Source organism: Canis lupus (genome assembly GCF_048164855.1).
Source record: "Canis lupus baileyi chromosome 5 unlocalized genomic scaffold, mCanLup2.hap1 SUPER_5_unloc_2, whole genome shotgun sequence".
Taxonomy (NCBI): Eukaryota; Metazoa; Chordata; class Mammalia; order Carnivora; family Canidae; genus Canis; species Canis lupus.
In genome coordinates this window covers 197,599-218,667 of record NW_027326409.1, presented here as the reverse complement: position 1 = coordinate 218,667, position 21,069 = coordinate 197,599, and the positions used below count along the sequence as shown (strand labels likewise).

General features: G+C 38.5%; 1 protein-coding gene and 1 long non-coding RNA gene across 3 annotated transcripts in view; one reads left to right on the top strand and one right to left on the bottom strand.

Moving 5' to 3' along the window:
• The window catches only part of LOC140629403 (outer dynein arm-docking complex subunit 2-like), a 200,155-nt gene that overhangs the window by 1,526 nt on the left and 177,560 nt on the right, over nucleotides 1-21,069 (bottom strand). The window contains exons 13-16 of one of the 2 annotated variants that reach the window (XR_012027236.1): nucleotides 7,815-8,100; nucleotides 6,987-7,099; nucleotides 3,230-3,424; nucleotides 1,056-1,220 (exon numbers count right to left, since the gene is read on the bottom strand). The gene's annotated coding sequence lies outside the window, so the exon portion shown is untranslated. The remainder of the gene's footprint in view (nucleotides 1-1,055; nucleotides 1,221-3,229; nucleotides 3,425-6,986; nucleotides 7,100-7,814; nucleotides 8,101-21,069) is intronic. The other variant, XR_012027237.1, reaches the window with a different exon arrangement.
• The window catches only part of LOC140629406 (uncharacterized), a 186,646-nt gene that overhangs the window by 20,728 nt on the left and 144,849 nt on the right, over nucleotides 1-21,069 (top strand). The window lies entirely within an intron of this gene.

The window sequence follows — 21,069 nt, the reverse complement described above, 5'->3', positions numbered from 1 at the left end:
AAATAATCACTTTATTTTTGGATCGGTGCCTTTATATATATATATATATATATATATATATATATATATATATATATATATTTTTTTTTTTTTTTAGCTAGAAAATGCATTCTTCAGGTAAAATATCCCTTGGAAACATTATACATAAGTAAATAAATAAATAGCTACCCTCCTCAAAGTGGCGGTAGGGCTTGTTGGCAGAAATATTTTGGGCTTTCTGTGTATTCCAGGTGGTTGCTTAGGTCTTCCAGATTCCCTTAAAGTTAGCTTGAGACCATGTGATGGCTTTCCGGCCCTAAAACCCCTGTGGATCCTCCACTCCTTTCTTCCCATTACAGACAGTGGAGTCTGTGTATTGATACATAATAGCATCACACTATGATGACAGCTGGACCCTACGCTTACTAGATGGAAGAGGTCTTTTGCCTTATGCTGGTGTTTGTGGGGAGAGAAATAAACATTCATGATAGGATACCATTGAGATCGTATGCCATTGCAGCATAGCCTGGCTCTCTTGACAAATGTGGGCCTGAAGTCCTGCAGTCTCCACCTCTCATTCTTCCAATGCCAGCCTCTTTGCCTCTCCTTTTCTCTCTGCTTTCTACTTGCCTCCCAAGGCAAATCTACATCGCTACTTCCGGGTGCACAGTTTGTAAACCATTACTCTCGGCTTTTCAAGTACCCCCTCCTCTGGTTTTAAAAATATAAAAAACTGTGTGATAAATGAGTATTACTTTATAGATAAATGGAGGATAGGAGTGGGGTAGAAATGATGTTAAAATAGGCACAAGGGGTCCCAATTTCTGAAATAAAAATTACTACAGATACTATATCTAACCACTTGAAAATAGTATATTTGACTAGCAATAGAAATAAAGTTATATTAATCAAATAAATGGGAGCTATATTAATCAATCACAGAACATTCTACCTAATGAAGAACATTATCATAATATACTATAATTAATCAGCTCATGAAAAGCAATCTCAACAAATAGATCACAAAATTCAGAAGGGTTTATTTGAAAGATTGACAGGTTTTGGGGGGAACAGACCTATTGCATAACTCATCCAGGAATTTGATTACTTTCTTTTCCTCATCAAACATTTCCCTGCAATAATCTTAGGCACCAGAGATCAAGCAGTTGACCTCACTGATACATTGGAGGTCAGACTGTTTCTGTCAGCTTCTCTCTGGGATCCATGGTGTCCATGAATGTCTAGAAGGTCAGAAGGAAGAATGTTAATGGACTGAATATGGATCTATCTGCATTTACAAAGCAAGCTTCTAATCCATTCACACCTCAGCTCAGATGCCACCTCTTAGGGAGATCTTCCCTGACCACCTTATCTGAAATAGCTGTACTTTCCTCCCTGATCACTTTCTAGCCCTCGCTTTACCTTATTTTCTTCATACCACTTATCACTGATTGAAATTCTATTGTTTATTGTCCTATTTCTTCACTAGCACGTAAGCCCCACAAAGAGAGGTGCACCTGGGTGGTTCAATAAATTGAGCATCTGACTCTTGGTTTTAGCTCAGGTCATGAGATCAAGTCCTGTATCAGGCTCTGTACTCAGCACAGAATCTGCTTGAGATTCCCTCCCCTCCCCTCATTTGCTCATTCTCTCACTCAAATAAATGTTTAAAAAAAAAAAAAAAAAAGCTCCACAAAGAGAGAGCTTTTGTTTAACATCACTGTAACTCCAACAAATACATTGCCTGGTACATTACATAGTAAGAATTCAATATTTCTTATATTTCCTATGGTTCTTTGCCAGACACAGTGGAGAGTTTCCTCTGATCTTTTCTATGAGAACCTGGTAGGGCTTTTGGAGATAAAACTCATTCCACCTTCCCAAGGCTGGATCCCACTCTGGAGTTTTTAATTCTCAAATTTGCACAGAGCCTCCAGCAATTTGTCAATTACAATTTAGGTTTCCTATGCCATAAATGGGTCTCTAGAAGGTTTTTCCTGCGTGGGATTCACCTATCTGTCTCTATAATTTTTGAGGCAGGGGTTTGCCCTATGACCTCAGTTCTCTAATGGATCCCAGAATTGTTGTTGATTCAGCTATTTTTATGTGGATAGGAGAGATAACTTCCAAGTTCTTTTTGTGCTGGACTGGACACTGGAAACCATTCAAAAATTTTACTAAATAAGTGAATAAATGCTATAAGAATGTACAGCTATCAGCTGGCTCACTATTCTAGTTTTGTAAATCTGAACTTTATTTTAATCAATCACAACATAATTATACAGGAAGAGATGAATTCTCATGCCAGTGAATGGCACTTCTCTGATGACTGAACTTTTGGACTGAACATCATATTATTTGCATAATATGGAAAGTGGTATATAAAAGTTACATTATTTATTAATTAATAATTCCTTAAACTGAAAGCAACATATTCTAAATGTATTGATTGTGGTATAGGCTAAGCTGCAATAACAGATACTTCCATAAATCATTGGTTCAAATATAATAGAAGATTATTTCTCTCTCTTACAGTCTGGAAGGAGATGGTTGCCCAGGTTGGGGTGGGCAAAAGATCAGATAGAGCCCCAGGCTGAGTTCAAAGAGAATATGTAACCGGATCCTGGCTGTTTAGTTAGGAAGGATTGTATATGATCCAAATATAAAGTGTGTATATGTGTGTACAGGGCTCAGATGAATCAATTTTAGCATAGCATTCCATTTGAAGAAATATATACTCCAGTAGCCCAACAGAAATTAAAAGACATTTTAATATTTTATGTGCATTTCTCAAGAACTGTTAGGGAGATCTGTGCCATAACCCACAACAATACTTTAAAAAATATTATCTGTCTTCCACACTTCTTTCGTACTCCGTGTTTTTTGCAGTCTTCTCAAAATCCCCCAATTCCCCTGACACCCACCTTTTATGGCTTTTCTGTCTTCTTCCTCCTGCCCCCACCTTATCTCTTTCTTATTTAGATCAATTTAGAATTGAGCTTCTTTTTATGGTTTCATTTCTGCTTTGCTCATTACCTGGATTCTCCACAAGAAAGAACCCAGGGCTGACCCAGAAAGCAAATATCCTTTCCCTTACTTGACTGCAGCTCGGGCCCAGTTGCTCTCCCTGTCTTCTAATTTTGCATTACAAAAACACCAAGAACTAGACTGGCAAAGAAAGACTTGCTTAAGGTGGTGGGGGAAGGGTAGAATCTGCACAGACAGGACTGGGGAGGCAGTGAATACTTACACGTTAAGACGTCTTGTTTCCATCACACATATATCATTAAGAGCTCAAGTGAGGATAATGTGGACTGCTATAACTCCAAAACAGATGGAAAATCTCTCAGTTTAAAAATATTCACAAAGCTAGATTTATGCAGATGTTCCACCTGAAGACAGCGCTGAACAAATTAATGCTCACTGTGGACTATGAAAGTCTAATCTATAAAGTGAAAAGGGAAGAGAAGGAAACTGAAAATTACTGAGCACTTACTCAGTATTGGGTTAAGCTCTTTAAAGAATGTCATGTTATTTAAAATCCCCCCATAACCCTTCAGATCAGTGTTCTCGGCTTGGGGATCTATAGACCATATTCTCACTCATATGTGAGTGCTGAGATTGAAAAATGCTTGTGTTTTCATACCAAAAATAGCATGAAAATGTTTAACACGATATAGTGTGAGTGCCTGACATTAACCTTTTTGATTGTAATGTAGGTGCCTGACATCAAGCTTTTGATTGCTGAGGTATTCATTTCAAATAAGTCCATCTCAAATAAACATACTGCCAGCTGTATGACACAGCTACTAGCTAAACAACTGTGCTAAGGAGTTAGGCTGCCCTCACCTGTGAAGGTCCCTTTTCAGAAAGCCCTGTGTCACCTAGATAGATGATTGCTTGAGTCAACCCAATTTTTCTTTCTTGCACCCCAATTCCTGCTTGGGATGCTGTAAATTCTCCAATAAAGAGTGAACCCAAGAAACCCTAGGGAACCACACTTGGATGCCAATAAAGTCAAAGCCCCAGATCCACACTTCTTCCCTCTCTCTCTACCCATGACCTCACTATATGGCCCTTGGATGTGCTGTGTACCCTCCAGGACCTCCAGTGCTCCCTTATCTTTGGCACTGAGGTGCATCTTGCAAATGTAAAAACACAAAGGCTGGTACAGCCACCACCATTGACTCTGGTCAGCGAAAATGTCTATGGGACCTTGGCATAAATAATATGGACCCAGGTGATTGGCCTCGGGCATTCCTGGGCCAACGCATTACTAACAATTGGCTGGCACTGACAGGAACACAGGGGCATGTTCTAGATCATCAGGAAGATTATCTTATAATCAAATAATTCTAACCAAAGAGTCATATGACTGTATGCTACTGTATGCTACTGTAATTGAGGTAGACTAGTGAGAAAGGCATGCAGTCAGACTTGATCTGTAAATGACATGTGTAAGCCAAGTGAAGGCCAAAATATCTCATACTGTATGAAATAAATGATGACTTTGTAAGAGCTAAAATTCAGAATTGGGCTGAGATTTGAGTCATCACCCGGCATATGGTGGTAAAGTCATATTCTAAAGAACACGCCTAGAAGCAGTATTAACATTTGAGCTGTGATTTGATATAAACCAAAAAAAAAAAAAAGTCATCACATTGTTAATGCTATTTCCTTGAGGTTTGTTGTTTTTGTGAGTATTTAAACAAATTTACAAAATGTGTTGATTTATATCAGGGCGGTATATCAGAATGATTTATATCATTCTTCCCAATTTTTCATCTCTCTCTATCCCAGCATTCTCTGTTCTACAAGCCAAGCTTATGTCTTGTGACTTCGCAGCACCCCTCACTAGAGAAGGCAGAATGCCGTAGGAAGCTGGAAAAGAGGCAAGCTGTTTATGTGGCAGCAAAACACTGGCAAAACCGTTGCTTTCAGTGGCCCAAAGGCAAAAAAAAAGTACTTAATGAACCTGTGGCAGACAGAAAGGTTCTCAATCAGAATCTTGATAATGTGAACAGACTGTAATTTGCTGCATTCAAAAAGGTACAACAAGAAAGTGATGAGCTCAGAAAAACTGGCCACTTTGCAGGCAAAATTGAGAGGGGATGTAGAGAACCTAGAAATTCCAGAAGCTGTAGGGTTGATAAATAAAATTGTTTCTCCTTTCCATTCAGTAAGAGATAAAATTTAAAAACACCTTGTATTTGAAAGACCTACTAAAAAATAGCCTCACAGAAATGACAAAATCCAGGCACAACCTCATTAAGACCGACCTTAAGGCAATGTCTGGCAGTAGATACCTTCACCTGGACAAAATGACTTTTGAGAAAAGTGATTATGAACTCAAAGTACTTGTAATTAAGTCTAGAGAGAGACAGGCCTCACAAAAACTACAGTGTGGATTTTGGCACATGGAGTGGCTGTAATTAACGGCATCAAAAATCCAACAGGTTTTCAAGAGCCATGTTTGCAAAAGTGCTGCCATGCTAGATGAAGAGGTTGACTTTGAGATGGATCAAAAAGCTCTGGGATCCCAACTTTCTAAGGGTAGCAAGTGGGTGAGAGAACTGCTCATGTTCGGCAATACTATTTCAGATGTGGCCCCAAAGGGTGGAAAGAAAAATCACACCGGAGGCAGAGCAGGGCTGTGGAGAACAATGGACTGGGCCCTTTGTCCCAGGGAGCAGAGCCAGGGCCCGAATAAAGGACTGTTCCCTACCCTAGTGGAGAAACTGGCTGATATATCCCTGTTTCAGAGTGTCTGTGGACCAGTTGACCCCATATGCCTTCCAATCTTCCCTTTTTTCAGATAGGAGAGTTTACTGCTAAATCTTGTCCCTGTTTTATGATTGTATGTTGGCAGAGGGTGACAGATTCCTTGGTTTTGTTTTGGCTTGTAAATATCTAGATTGGGAAGAGCCACATCTGGCCCCAGGGTAAAGCACAGATCCTGAACTTTGAACCTCATGCTATGACTGGATGAGACTTTTTAATTAAAATGTCTTGAGAGGCAGGGGTGGGGGGAGTATGTTGCAAAAGGGAGCAAAGTGAATAATTATTATTTGAAGGAGACTGTGGTGGATTAAGCAGCTGTCATTCTCAATTCTTCATATACTTCCTCTTATAGATCTATTCATCCATGCTCTTTGCCTTGGGACTTTGCAGTACCTCGACTAGAGTAAACTAAGATATTTCCTTGCCCCATTGAAGCTGGACCTGGCTGGAATGTTAATAAACATGATGAGGCTTTAAATATGTGTGCATGGTTTGGCATTGCCTCTTTAGTCCAGTAATACATCATTAAAAAAAACCTAAACAAAACTCAAAGAGCCAAAAAACCCAAACAATAACAACAACAAAAACCCCATACTCCGTGTAGCCTCTGATCTCAAAATGAAGACTTGAGGAGAACTGATTCTACTTGTAACCTGGGGCTAGTCTTTACCTAGTCTACCTGACATCAGCCAAACCCAGCTGTGAATAAAAAAAAAATAAAAAAAAATAAATTTAATGTGCAAGCAACAGAGATCTTTGGTGCTTTCATTTATGCAATCAGTATTAGTTGACTAATAAAATTCACATAAGGAATATAAGTATAAAGAATTCATACCTCATTTTATGTTTATACATCGCTCATGTCATTAAGTTAGAAAACATTTTGAGTTAACAATAGAGTTCAATTTTTTTTAAAGATCTCCATGGATTTATCAAGTTTTAGAAACTTTGCCTTAGAGAGTTCTGATTAAACCCATTTTCTACTATCTGTCTTTCTGCCTCTTTTATTAGTTTTAAGTATCTTCTCTTTTGGTTAGGTGACTATTAAAATTTGCTCTAAGGGCATAAAGAGATTAAAAGAAAGAAAAAAGTTTTCTAAGAAGAAAGATAGAAAGGAAAAAGCTAAACTGCTGAATTCAGATGATGCAATTTGGCAGAATAATATAAGCAGAACTGTGAATGTCCAAACCCTGTCAGAGATTTTCACCATCAAAGGATTGACGTACCAGGTTTGCGCATCCCTACTGCGGCAGACAAGGGCAGCTTTCAAAATACTTCCAAACTTGGGACTATTCATCAATAAGGCTGATACTAACATCAAAATGTCAAAATGTGCAGCCTAAAAAAAAAAAAAAAAAAAAAAAAAAAAAGATAGAATCTTGCAGAATTAGACCAGGAATGAGAGGCCCTTGGGGAATAAAAATGCAGATTACAAAACAAATAGAATCTTTTAATATTCAAGAGACATTTTTTTGTTGAAGTTTTCCTCACTAGACCATAATTTGAGTAGCTTCAGACATTAATCACATCATGGAGGGGTGAACCGCCCCCCACCCCTGATTTATTTTTTATGTGTCTCACTGTTAACAAACTTTTTTATATTTAGAAAAAACTTGAAAGCTCCTTGGGGATTTGCACAAACTGTTCCTAAGGTGGGCCATACAGAACCCTGTGGTCAGTCACTCCATGAAGGGAGCTGTGGCTTCCTTCAGTCTTTACCTCCTTTAGGTGAGCGGAGAGGAAAGGCTAGAGCAGCTCAAGCACCTCCCAGTCTGTCTAGAGGGAACTATAGTGACTACACAGGTTGCTTACACACAGGTAGGCTGATAACAAGAATGTCTTGTTTATGAGCATTACTTCCTCAAGGAGTGTTGTGGGGATACTAACGTGGTAAAAAGAAGGAAAGGAAAAACTAACAAGGAAAGGAGGTTAAGTCCTCCACCTCCAGCCATCTAGAGCCAATTTTCTCACTTTAGAAAACTTCATTTCTGAAAGCTCTCAAAAACCTGCCCACTTCTTAATTTACTGACCATCTCTTGGGTAAGGGTACTCACCTCCTTCATATGACATGTTGGGGCACATTTGCTCTGGAAGCAGTTTGGAATCAGAGAAGAATGGTTATCCCACAAATGTGGGGTCTCTTTCAGGGAATGATGCAAAGTCATTCAGTTTCAGGAGGTGAAACTTAGAAAGGTTGCTCTTGCAGATTCAGGGTCCTGGGGAGGTCATTCTGGTTTGGAGGCTCTCAGCAAGCCCTTGTGTCCAGGCTTCTTTGTCATTGGTAGCCCGAGGGATAAAGAGAGCAGCTGTTTAGCCAGGGCAAACTCTGTTCTGGAACCACTGTGAGAAAAATAATACTTCAAATCAAATTCCTATCAAAAAAATTCATGGATTTTTGGTCAAAATTAAGACTCGCACAGTTATCTTTATTATTGGTTGATTGATTGCTTTTCCCATGATCATAGGTGAGACCACTTCGTTTCCATCTTTACCTTTTCTACATTCTCCTTAGCTCCTTTTTTTGGGGATGCTAATCCAATTATTTGTGTTGTGGGGGTGGTAATGGAAAAAGAGAGTGGCTGCAATTATGGAAGGAGTGGGGGTATGGATCTTATTTTCAGTGCAGTTTTTACAGTAGATTTCCTTTAAAAATTACATTGAGCAGGGATACCTGACAAAAATATTACTAATACATAACTCTGAAATTAGATATAGCTATGTCTTATGTAGACCACTGTACATATCCTTAACTTGAGTAATTAATTTTGGATAGATACATTGCATTATTTTTATTTTAAAATTCTTTTAAAATCAGGAAAATTATTCTGTTTTAACAAATACAGAGGACAAACTGGTAGTTGCCAGAGGTGAGGTTTTTTGGGGAGGGGAATGGTGAAATAGATAAAGGGGATTAAGAATATAGACTTATCATGAAGAGTGATGAGAAATGTATAAAACTGCTGAATCATTATATTGTGCACCTGAAACTAATATAACACTATATTAATTATACTTCAATCAGGTTTTCTTTTTAAAAAAACAACATTTTTGTTGAAATATTTCAAGTTATTTAGAGGTACATAAAAAATGTTCAATCTCTCTGATAACAGTTTAACACTTTGGTGTATATTCTCCCAGACATTACACATACCTCCATATATAAATGGACTTTAACAAGCTTTTCTCCCTCTAGTTTTCATTGATGCTCTTCCCATGTGAGTTTATGTAATATAATTCATTCTTCTAAACAATTACACAGAATTGTATGTACTAGAATTTATTTAATCATCCCTTTATCGATTGGGCATTTAGGTTACTTCTAATTAAATTTATATTATAAACAATGTTGAAAAACAACTATGTAGAAATACTTTTTTACTCACTTAGAAAATTCTCTATAGGAAAGATTCCTAGAAATGATATATTTGATTGGCCTTTGTGCTTTTAAAATATTCATAGAAGCTATCTGATTATTTTCCAAGAATTTTACTAGCTTATAAATGCATCAAAAATAGATAAATTTTGGGATGGCTGGGTGGCTCAGTGGTTGAGCATCTGTCTTTGGCTCAGGTCATGATCCCAGGGTCCTGGGATTGAGTCCCACATCAGGCTCCCCAAAGGGAGCCTGCTTCTCCCTCTGCCTGTGTCTCTGCCTCTCTCTGTGTGTCTCTCACAAATAAATAAATAAAATCTTTTAAAAAATAGATAAATTTTCTTCCAAATTCCTTTGAATTTTTATGCAATCATAGAATTCATTTAAAAAAAGGACATTTATATTCCTAACCTCCAAAGTAATGGTATTTGGAAGTAGAGCCCTTGGGGGGTAATTAGGTTTAGAAGTGGTTATAAGTGTGAAGTTCCCATGATGAGATGAGTGTCCTTATAAGAAAAGGAAGAGCATGAACTCTCTCCATCCCTCTTTCATCCCCCTCCTCTTCTCTCTGCTGTGTGGGGACAGTGTGAAAAGGCAGGCATCTGCAAACTATGAGGAGGATTCTCATTACATTCTCAACATGCTTCACACCCTGATCTCAGACTTCTCAGAGAAATGGATTTCCATTGTTTGTCACCCAGTTTATAGTATTTGTTTTGGCAAAGCCAACTGACAAATACAAGAGTTTTCTTTCCAGTTAGGGTGTTCTCAGCTGCAAGTGATAGAAAGCCTAATTAGGTGGGGCTTAAGCATTAAAGACATTTGTTACCCTCCCCCCGCCCCACCCCTTAAGAACTTCAGGGTTTCAGGGAACTCCAGGGCTTGATAACCTCACAAATCTATCAGGGGCCTGGGTTCCTTTATCTTTGCACTTCATTGTTCACACTGTGTTCCTACACATATGTAGGAATTCCTGCCTTTTCTCATGATCTCGAAATTGCTGCCACAGTTCTAGGTGTCATATTCAGACAATTTTTATTTATTTATTTATTTATTTATTTATTTATTTATTTATTTATTTTAAGATTTTATGTATTTATTTGACACAGAAGGAGAACCAGAGAGTACAAGTAGGGAGAACAGCAAAGGGAGAGGGAACAGCAGGCCCTCCACTGAGCCCGATGTGGGGTTCGATCCCAGCACCCCAGGATAGTGACATGAGGCCAAGGCAGCCACTTAATGACTGAGCCATATGGTCACCCCCAGATAACAACTTTTTGAGGCAGAAATGGTAATATGTGTGACATTCTCAGAGTGAGGAAACCTTTGCAGCCCTCTCTAGCATATTTAACGCTAATGTCTCACTATGCAAAATGTAGTCATAGACAATGAGATTGCCATGATTATCTTGCTTCAGTGAAGACTTGCCCTCTGGGCTGGGAAGAAGCCTACCCTTCTTGTAAAATTGATTGCTTTAGTTCTGTATTGCTAGAAAACAAATTACCCCCTGAATTTAGCAGCTTTAAAGAACAAACATTTATTATATCACACAGTTTGTGAGAGTTGGAATCTGGGAGTGGCTTAGCAGGGTGGTGGTGCCAGTTGAAGGTCTTTAATGAGGTTACAAAGAAGTTGTCAGCAAGCACATGAGAAAATGCTCCACATCACTGGCCATCAGGGAAATACAAATCAAAACCACAATGAGATCCCACCTCACACCAGTGAGAATGGGGAAAATTAACAAGGCAGGAAACCACAAATGTTGGAGAGGATGCGGAGAAAAGGAAACCCTCTTACACTGTTGGTGGGAATGGGAACTGGAGCAGCCACTCTGGAAAACTGTGTGGAGGTTCCTCAAAGAGTTAAAAATAGACCTGCCCTACGACCCAGCAATTGCACTGCTGGGGATTTACCCAAAGATACAGATGCAATGAAACGCCGGGACACCTGCACCCCGATGTTTCTAGCAGCAATGTCCACAATAGCCAAACTGTGGAAGGAGCCTCGGTGTCCAACGAAAGATGAATGGATAAAGAAGATGTGGTTTATGTATCCAATGGAATATTCCTCAGCCATTAGAAACGACAAATACCCACCATTTGCTTCCACATGGATGGAACTGGAGGCTATTATGCTGGGTGAAATAAGTCAATCGGAGAAGGACAAACATTATATGGTCTCATTCATTTGGGGAATATAAAAAATAGTGAAAGGGAATAAATGGGGAAAGGAGAAAAAATTAGTGGGAAATATCAGGGAGGGAGACAGAACATGAGAGACTCCTAACTCTGGGAAATGAACTAGGGGTGGTGGAAGGGGAGGAGGGCGGGGGGGATGGGGGTGACTGGGTGACGGGCACTGAGGGGGGCACTTGATGGGATGAGCACGGGGTGTTATTCTATATGTTGGCAAATTGAACACCAATAAAAAAGAAATTTATAAAAAAAAAGTTGTCAGACTGAGTGGCAGTAATCTGAAGGCTTGACTATGACTGGAGTATCTGCATTCAGAATGACTCAGTAACATGGCTGTTGGGGGTGAGGGGAGCTCAGTTCCTGGTTGGCTTTGGCTGGGGTGTCGGCTCCTTGCTGGATGTTGGTGGGGTGTCAGGTCCATGCCATCTGAGCCTCTCCACATCTGGGCTGCTCATGCTTGGCAGCTAACTTCCCGGAGGGCAAGCATTGCGAGGGAGTGAGTAGTAAGCTGCACTGCCTTTAGCGACCTAGTACCCCAAGTCATGCACTGTCACTTCTACTTTATTCTATTCATTAGAAGTGAGTCACCATTAGGTTCTGTCTCTTACAGAAACAAGTATCAAAAAATTTGTGGATATATTTCAAAACCATCAGAGAAAAGTAAGTGCGGCAGCTCTTTCACAAGAGAAGAAATGAGGGTGGCTGATGAGACAATTGATTATTTTTTTTTACCTTCCATTCTTGGTTTGCTAGGTTTTTAAAGATTGTGTACACTTGAATTTTATCAAAAATCATTTCAATTATAGAAGCAAATGGAACTTTTTTCTCTTTTAATGTGTTGGATTATATTCTTAGATTTTTCTAATGCTGAAGCACCTTATTAGTAGTGGGATAAATCTTTATTGTCATTCTGTATTATTATTTTTTGTACATTGCTTATTTGATGTTGCACCTGTGTTCAAAGGTGAGATGCATTTCTTCTTTATTCTTCTATTGTCTTGTCAGGTTGTGGTATTAAAGATATGTTAACCTCATAAAATGATTTGGGAAGCCTTTCCTCTTTTTCTATTCTCTGAAAAATAAACCATGTCTAGCTGTCTCTCTTGCTCTCTCTCTTTTTGCTGTCCTTGCTTAGCCTTTTTTGGCTCCAGGGATATCTTTTAATTTGAAAATTTGTCTTTCTTAAGAGTGTGGTGTTTTCAACCACTGCCTTTTTTTCTCTCTAATAATCATATTTAGCTTCTCGTTTCACAAGGATCCCACAGTTACAGTCCCTCTGATTTATTTAGGGAACAGTTTTTCAGACTTTATTCTGCTAAAAATGTGACAGTTTCTGTGGAACTCTAGCCTAGTACTTTTGCAAAGTTTTAAGTAGGCATCCCTCCCTCTCGGTGCATGATTCCCTTTGGCTCCATGGATATCCTGACTCTACCCAAGGTGGCTGAGAGAGTTCTTGTTGGGAAGATGGTAACACACTTCTCTGGCAATTTTCTCCTGTTAGTGCTTGGACTCACTTATGAGCACTTGGTGCTGGTTTCTTCATAAAGGGGACCTCATTTGCTTTGTATACTACAGAAACCCTTCCCGATACCTGTTTTACTGGTGATACTCGTCCTTGATTTCTAGCACTTAATGGATTTATTCCTTTTACTCTTTGGAAATTTCAATGAGCTTTTGGGAGGAAGGATAATAAACCTTCGTGTTGTCCATCCAACCTGCCATTTAGACTACAAGTCTGTTGCTGCTACTTACTATGCACATAGAACTTGACCTCCACACAAGCATGTCCACAACTATGGTATTTAGAATCCATTATCTTTTAATATATACATTATAAAAATAACATATGCATACTATAGAAAACGTGGAAAATGCAAAAATGTGAAAAGAAGGAAAAAAGATCCATTGACCAAACACCTCAAAATAATGGCTTGTATCAGACCTGGTATTTTCTTGTAATTCTGTTAAATATTTGTAATCATACATATATTTTTATATCTTTTTTTTTTTTTTTTGAGAGAGAGTGAGAGAAAGAGCTTGAGCGGAGGGAAGGAGCAGAGGGAAAGGGACAAACAGACTCCATGCTGAGCACAGAGCCCTGTGTTAGGCTCGCTTCCAGAACCCTGAGATCATATCCTGAGCCAAAATCAAGAGTCATATACTTAACAGACTGAGCCACCCAGGTGACCCTGTATATCTTTTTTTATTTAGTGTTATACCAGAATTCTCTTTTAGTGCTATTGCTTGTTTTGTAATGATAGTGTCATTTTTGAAGTCACTGTTTTCATGATTCTAGTATCTAATTTTTAAAATCTAATGATGGTCTTTGATGTTGCTTATAGCATTCCATTTTTCTGTTTTTACAGGATTTTCTACTAGTCCTTGGGTTGTGCTTTCTATGAGCAATGATTGCTCACCTTTTCTCTTTCTATGATCTTTTCCATTATTTTCTTTGCTGTAGTGAATTTATATATACTTGATATGTTATTTTGTTGCTGAAGGCAGCCCTACCAAAGTGTTCTCTCACATCTGAATATAAGTGAGTCATCTCGATTCCCTTATCACTTATCTGAAACCTGAGAATTTGAGGACCGAGTGCTGGTGTTCCAAATACTTTCAGAAGCCTGGTTCTGATCTTTAGTGAATGAGTCGTGATCTTTCTTCTATAATTTAAAGCCCTGTAATGGGATTAATTACATCTAAACAGCGGCATTTCTTACTCCCTTCAGTAATTTCCTTAAGCTTCACATCCTTCTCGACTCAGGCTATAGCACTTCAGCAGAGCCACTTCTTGCACTTCCCCCAGCTCTCCCCAGAAGCTGTTCACACTCTTCTCTGGCTCCTTTTTTTTTTTTTTTAATAATAGGATTTTTTTAAAATATAAAATTGACATACCATAAAATTCTTCATTTTTAGGCATACAATTCGTTGTTTTTTAGTATATTCACAGAGCTGTGCAACCATCAGCACTAATTTTAGCACTTTTCCTTATCCCCCAAAGAAACCCCCCACCCATTAGTAATCCTTCCTCATTGTCTTCCTCCTCCCGCATCCCCCTACTTTCCTGGGAATTGCCAATCTACTTTCTATTGATTTGCCTGTTTGGGACACTACATATATGTGGAATCATACTGTATGTGACCTCTTGTCACTTAGCATGATATTTTCAAAGTTTATCCATGTACTATTTATTTCTTTATTTGAGAGAGAGAGGAGAGAGAAAAAGAGAGAGAGAAAAAGAGAGAGAGAGGGAAAGAGAGAGAGAGAAGAGAGAGAGAGAAAGGGAGAGAGAAGAGAGAGAGAGAGGGAGAGAGAAGAGAGAGAGGGCGAGAGAGAAGGGGCAGAAGGGAGAGGGAGAGAGAGAACTTTAAGTAGGCTCTATGCCCAGCATGGAGCCCCTACAAGGTTCGATCTCACGACCTCAAGATCATGACCTGAGCCAAAATCAAGAGGTAGATGCTTAACTGACTAAGCCACCCAGGTGCCCCTATCCATCGACTTTTTAAAAATTGTGGTAAGAATCCTTAATATGAGAGCTACATCCTTAACAAAATTCTAAATGTATGATATGGTATTGTCTATAGACACGAGGTTGTGCAGCAGATATCTAGAACTTATTCATCCTTTACAATTGAAAATTTATACACATTGATTAGCGACTCCCCATTTCCTCCTCCCCACTGGCACCCACCATTCTATTCTTTGTTTCTATGAGTTCTATTGTATTAGATTCTTCATAGAAGTGGAATCATGCAACATTTGTCCTTCTGTGACTGGCTTATTGAACTTAGCATAATGTCCTTAAGTTTCACCCACTTGTCACATATTACAGGATTTCTCTCTTTTTTAAAGCTGAATAATATTTCATGGTACTTATATACCACATTTTCCTTATTCAGGTTGTTTCTTTATTCTGTTGTGGGGATAGGCCACATTTCGCATCATCAGTTAATGAACGTTGGGGTTGTTTCTACTTTTTTGGCTATTATGAATAATGCTGCTATGTCTCAGGGGTTTTAAGAGGGGGAATATCTCATGAGTTTTGATACAGACATTCTTTGATGGGGTATGGAAGGGGATGGGTGGTGGGAATCTCCTTAGACTTCTCTGCCCTGTGCTCTCACTCTAACAATGAATTTGCCTTCTTCTCCTTTGCTTTCTTTCTTTTTGTTTTATTTGTTTTAAGATTTTATTTATTTATTTGATGGAGAGAGAAAGAGAGAGACAGAAAGAGCAACAAGCAGGGGGAGTGGCAGGGATAGGAAGAGGGAGAAGCAGGCTCCCCGTGGAGCAGGGAGCCTGATGTGGGGCTCGATCCCAGGACTCTGAGATCATGACCTGAGCTGAAGGTAGATGCTTAACCCACTGAGCCACCCAGATGCCCCTGCTTTGTTTGATTTTTTTTTTGAGAGAGAGAGAGAGAGAAAGAGAGAGAGAGAGAGAGAGTGAGAGCACGAGGTGGAGGTAGCGGCTGAGGGTTAGGGAGAGAGACAATCTTAAGCAGGTTCCATGCCCAGTATAGAGCAAGATGTGAGACTCAATCTCACGACCTTGAAATCATGATCTGAGCCAAAATCAAGAGTCAGATGCTTAATGAGCATCTGAGCATCTGAGCCATCCAGGCACCCTGCTCCTTTGCTTTCTGTTCCAGCAAATCCTTGTTTGTCACTGAGCTATTTGTCTGTGCCTCACAAGGGACTGCTCTGCAGAGCCCTCTATGTGTTCTATCAAGAAAAACAAGAATGGTGAGCCACCATTCTTTGTTACTAGCCAGACACTGGCTTGGGCAAAGGAGTTCTCCCTTCTACAAGAGTTTGCTGCATTTCTTGTTCCATACTGCTCCCCTCTGTCCCAAATAACCTCTCCTCAACTGAGTAGGAGTCACAAGAATATTTAGGATTTCATGTATTTACCTTCTTCCTCCCTCTCACTTTCCACTGTTCTAGAATGGAGAGTTAGGAGTTCATCCAAATGACATTATTTATTGGTCTGTTTCTTGCCCTGACTACCACTTTTCAAGCATTATTATATGAAATTGGCCTTCTCTCTATGCATTGCTTTTTTCCTTCTGTTTGTAACCTATTTTTTTTTTCATTTTATTAGTTTTAAGAGGAGGGAGAGACATTTTGTGATTTGGCTTTTTTTTTTCAGAAAGTCTTCAAGTGATTCTCCAAAAACTGTTATAAATTATTTATTTAATTGCTATTTAATAGTCCATGGTTCAATGTGACATGATTTATTCCAGAATTCCCTTATTTTTGGACATTAGGTTTGTTTCCCTTTTTGGCTATTATAAATAATGCTTGGAGGAGCAAATTTTCCATAAATCTTTTTGTTTCGAGATCATTTTCTTAGGCTAAACTGCCAGATGTGTAATTATCTGACCAAAGAATAAGATGGTTTTTAAGTTACTTGAAACATCTATGCAAAATTATGTCCCTAAAAGATTTCTCATTCGCACTCCCAACAGTATGGGTTACATGACTCTCTGATTGAATTTTTGCTCTTATTTAAACAAAACAAATCAATGAAACACGTAACTAACTTCTTGTTAGAATTTATGGAACTATGAGTTAGAAAAAGCATAAAATTCGTTGTAACTGCCTTACAAGGCATAAAGGTGTGACAATGCTATTATTTTGTTTTGTATATCTGCCTACTTTTTGGTGGCTAGTCTTTATTTCAATGAAAACAGTAGAAAGATACATGTTGGATCAGCATGATCCACCAAGTTTGGGTATACGTAAGTAGATTTTTCAGAATCTTGACTTCAGCTAGGTCACTTTTTGTTCTGAACAGTTTTATTAGGGTAGACATACATATTGAAACATATAGTATAGTGCATATTTTAAAGTGCTTAATTTGGTACATTTGACATATGTATATGCCCATGAAACCATCAGCACAATCAAGACAAAGAATATTTCCATAATTTCTAAGTTTCTTCTTGGTCTTGTATTCTTTCCAGGTCTTTCCAGCACTCCCACCCCTCATCTGCTTTTTTTGTCACTGAAGATTAGTTTGAATTTTGTAGAGTTAAATAAATGAAATCATAAATTACATGCTCTTTTTTTTTTTTTTTGTCTGGCTCTTTCAATCAGTGTAACTATTTTGAGAGTCATTTATATTGTCATGTTTCCAGTTTGAGGACATTACCAAAGAGTTGCTATGAACATTTCTGTACAAGACTTTGCATGGACATAGGCTTTCTCTTCTTTAGGGTAAATACTTAAAAGTGAAAAGTCTGGGTCATATGGTAGGTATATGCTTAATTTCCAAATAAGCTGCCAAACTGTTATCCAAAGTGTCTATGCCATGTCACATCCTACCAGCAGGGTATGAGAGCTCCATTTCTTCCACATCATCACCAACACTTGGTATGTCAGTTTTTTTGAGTTCAGACATTCTGATTCTAATGGGTGGGTAGTGGCATCCCATTGTGATTTTAACTTGCATTTCCAACTGGGTTATTTGGTGCTTTATGGATGCCTAGTGATACAGTGGAACTGTTGTGTCCCTTTATATAGTTTTGTGATGCTGGATACATTATTCGATCTCTCTGTGCCTTGGTTTATTTATCTAAAAATATATAGATGAAGAAAACTGTACCATATACTTCAAAAAAGTTGTTATTAAAATTCATGGACATTGCAAATGTAAAATGCTTTGCAAATTACATAAGTAATAGATATTATCATTATGATGGTTAAATTGCTGCATGATTTTGGGCAAATCACTTCAACTTATTTGAGGATTACTTTCCAGTTCTGTAAATTGAGGCTAAATAAGGTGACCTCTAAGTTTCCTTCAAGTACAAAAATGTTCTTGTCTAAAAAATATACTGATGTTCCAATACCACATATATATATAACACATTTATGGAAAAGTACTCCTTAATGTGGAAAAAATGATAGCAAAACATTAAAAAAATGCAAACTTTATAATTTCTTATTATCTTAGCTACGCCATATTTTAGAATTTTAACACAGATTTCTATTTTTCTGTGTCTTATGTGGAGGTGGTTACTAATAAGACCTTCCTTCATCTCTGTAACTACTCTGATCCAGAGAGAAAGAAATTTTAGTATTCATACACAAGTTCATCCTCTATTCCAAATATATGGAATTCAAAATATTCAAAATAATGTGGTCATTTCACTAAATATCATGCAGTTTAAGGCATTTTTGTGAAGTTTAAAAAACTTTATCTGCTGGGGCACCTGGGTGGCTCAGTGGTTGAGTGTCTGCCTTTGGCTCAGATTGCGCTCCCCATGTCCCGGGATTACATCAGGCTCCCCCCAGGGAACCTGCTTCTCCCTCTGCCTAGGTCTCTGCCTCTCTGTGTGTCTCTCATGAATAAATGAAATCTTTAAAAACAAAACAAAACTCTACCTGCTTATTCAGATCAAGAGCCAGGCCAAATTTTGGGATGATAAAAGGTCTAGGAATCACTTCTATCTGGATTTGCATATAAATGAAATCATTTAAAGGAACACCTAATTGGAATTGGGATCAAGGGAACTGTGCTATGAAACTATTGGAGGATTCGAGGTTCCCTATTTTAATAATGTTCTGCCAAACATCTGTTTTATTGCTTAAAATCACGTAAACAAATAATAAGATATTTGATAGAATAGCATCTCAAAGTTGCTTTTTAAATTATTTAGAGATTTAAGGATATAACTTGTTGTATCTAATGTATTTCTTAGCAATTGACCTAAACATGTTAATTCCCTCATAATTTCAATGACTTCATTATATTTTGATGCAGTTTAACTGCTCGGTTTGAAATATACTCACAGTGACATGTTTTTTCTTTAAGTCTTCCTGAGTACATTATGATTTGTCCATATTCCATAGAGTTCAACAGTCATCTATTAGATTGGAGAGAAACAGTAGCAAGCAGGAGCCAATTCCTTCCTTCATATTCTCCAGTATTTAGCAGTTGAAAGCTGACAAAGTTAAACCAGTGGCCTCCCATTTCTGCATAAGAATTCTGTTTTTCCAATATTTTATTTCATCATTTCACTGTCTTATTTTAGTTTCATTATTTCCATTTCCGGGCTTGATATTATTGGATTTGTTTTTACAACAGTTGTAGAATTACAATGATAGCTCCAGTTTTTTCTCCCTGACTGTATTCACACCCTTGGCCATCTCATTGTGAGTGGGGTGACTGTTCATCCCTCAATAAGCAACTCAGCCAGCTAACTTTCTTTGGTTAGTGGGATGTTAGCTGACCTGACTGACACAAACCAAGTCTTGAAGAAGGTGTCTGTGGCTTGCTAACACTGTGGACATCACCACGAGAATATCTTTGGGCTAGCCTGCTGGAGGATGTGAGAAAGTGGGCACAGCCAGAGTCACCCTGCTTATGCCCAGTCACCTGGATCAGGCAATGGCCAGCTGACCCCCAGTTGTGTGAACTGGTCCAGCAAAGGTTGGCAGAACTGCTAAACCAATCCTCAAATCACCCCAGATGCATGAGCAATAAACACAACATTCTCTCCAGCAATGCAGCAATGCAGTGTTATTGTCACAATAGACAAGGACACACTACCAAGTCCTATCCTTAAGCAACTTCTCTTCACATATATAATATTAAAAAAAAAAACAACTAAAGAGACTATTTGGAGTGGCTGAGCATCTGCCTTTGGCTCAGGTCATGATCCCGGGGTCCTGGGACTGAGTCCCACATCAGGCTCCCTGCATAAAGCCTGCTTCCCCCCTGCCTGTGTCTCTGCCTCTCTCTCCATGGCTCTCATGAATAAATAAATAAAACCTTTTTTTTAAAAAAAAATAATAATAACCCTTAAACAGACTATAAGGGTAGAATAGTCTAGAACAAAAAGGTATGGATATCTTTTGGTCAAATTTTGCAAGTATGCCAGGAATCTCCTATGCTGTTGATGGTGAATGAGAAAAAGTTTTATACCCACATTGTTTGACAAGATGGATTGATTAATACCATCAGAACTTTCATTAGGATAAAAAGGATAAAAGCCAGTGACAAGTCTGATGCTTTTCTGACTTAAATAAATTCAGGTAGGTGTCTTAAAGAAAAATTGGAGTTTATTGTTTGTTTGAAGTGCAGTTAGGTGATATAGTTACAAGGCATTGGTTCTCAACCCTGGCTGCATATCAGAAGCACAAGAGGAGGGTTCCAAAAATACCCATGTTCAAGCCCATCCCAGACCCCCTGCACCGGCATGTCTGGGAATGAGGCCCAGGTTTATACATTGTTTAACAGCCCTTCGGGTTTTCTAATATGCAGGCCAGGCTGGCAGATATTACCCTAAGAGGAATGATTGCATTATATAAGAGATAATGCTAAACATTTCATTCTGACCTCAAAAAGTAGGTTTCTTACAAGAGTAGGCTTCTACCCTTTTTTTGCAAAAAAGGTAGTGGTCGGTCAGTTCTTTGGTGACAAGGTACAGAGCAGAATGATTTAAAGACTTGAAACATATGGACACTGGAAGGTCTTCCAGAGTAGTTAGAGCTCACTGTCTTGTGAACATTGTTGGCATGTAGGTTTTATTTAAGTTTTTATTTAAATTCAACTTAGTTAACATATAGTGTAATATTAGTTTCAGGTGGACAATATAGTGATTCAGCTTCCATACATCACCTGGCACTCATCACAAGTGCACTCCTTAATCCCCATCACCTATTTCACCCCCAACCTCTCCTTTGGGAACCATCAGTGTGTTCTCTAGAGTGAAAAGTCTGTTTCTTAGTT